Source organism: Trachymyrmex septentrionalis, unplaced genomic scaffold (genome assembly GCF_001594115.1).
Source record: "Trachymyrmex septentrionalis isolate Tsep2-gDNA-1 unplaced genomic scaffold, Tsep1.0 scaffold60, whole genome shotgun sequence".
Classification (NCBI taxonomy): Eukaryota; Metazoa; Arthropoda; class Insecta; order Hymenoptera; family Formicidae; genus Trachymyrmex; species Trachymyrmex septentrionalis.
This window is the reverse complement of record NW_017305779.1, coordinates 5,644,094-5,645,577: the sequence shown is the minus strand read 5'-3', so window position 1 is coordinate 5,645,577 and position 1,484 is coordinate 5,644,094.

Genomic DNA, 1,484 nt, shown 5'->3' with positions numbered 1-1,484 from the left:
ACCCCCCCCCTCCCCCTCCCCCCCTCTCTCTCTCTCTCTTTCTCTCGCTCCTGTCTCAGTTCTATTTATTATGCATCCTCCACATTCGTCGATGGAAAATCTTGTCTAAATTGATTTCCAAACATTTCTTTACTCGTTCTTCACTCGTGAATTATCGGAGAGATTACGATACGTGATTAAGTTTGTTAAAACAATAAGTTGATCTTGAAGGCGAAACAGTATTACGAGATACATTAGAAACACAGTGGTATCACAACCACCGACCAATAACAAATTTCTTAATATAGAATTACCTGATCTTCCCAAATGTACGATTGAGTTATATACTATATTCGAAAGCAGAATCGGACGGTGCCGTTTCGAAGAACAAAGAAAACGACGCTGGTAACGGTGAGGAGGAATCAATGCTGCGGGATCAAAGAAAGAAAAGACTGTAAAATTCAGGAAGGAACATTAGGGAGAAAGGGTAGTGTCGGTTCACCGATCCCCTTGGGTGCTGGCTCGAATTAGGGGTGAGCCTAACGGGAAGAGCTGTGTTTATTGACACAGGAAGTGATTGCTGCGCCCATGACGAGAGCAGGTCGAGGGGTGAAGGAATCGCGCAACGGCGCGGCGCGGCGCGGCGCGGCGCCATACCCTACGACACGAAGGGCGAAGGGAGTGTCTCGGAAGGTTCGACCCTTGGTTGACGTATTTGCACCGTAATCCCATGATAAATTGCCAAAAGGCCGCGCCGGCACGAGCGGTACGGTATAAGCTCTATTAATTTTGCGTTATAAACTCGACTATCGCGACTCGCTTACTCGCTTGCGTCCGTTCCCCGTGCGTTTGAGCTCGTATTATAGAGACGTAAAGTTTCTCCGTCGTTTCGATACATCCATTTATTGCACGTCCGTTGTAAGTGAAATTGTACGATTTTGTTTAGTCAGCAACGGAACAGAGCCAGTAAAAAAAAGAAGATAAAATGTAAATGAGACACTAATTTTCTTTATTATATCTCCTTGATACATTTAATAGAAAGAGTAATTTGTTCAACTCAAAAATTCAGTTCAATACAAATTTAAAAATAATTTTATTAGACCATCAAAATAATTATAGTAGGACGCTCGAACATTGACGTGACAATAATGTAAAAAGTTTTAACATTTTAGTGCAACCAGTTTACATCATTATTTTAATAGTCCAAACAAAATTATTTTTAGATCTATATATCTAGCCGAATTTTTAGATACTCCAGCGAAATCTTTTTTTCCTATACATACATATGGCATTTTAATTTGTTAGATTCGTCGAGCTTGACGACAATTGCATATCTTTTATCTCTTAAGTAGTTCCATCGTAATATTTTATATTTTACGTTTCTATAAGTATTTCCCGTGACGGCAACTAGATTGTGCGAATGATGTTTACGGTGTCGTTAAAATTTTTCTCGCTACGATCAGCGAAATGTCTCGCGTCTCGCGAGAATATATAAGCGTCTCGAC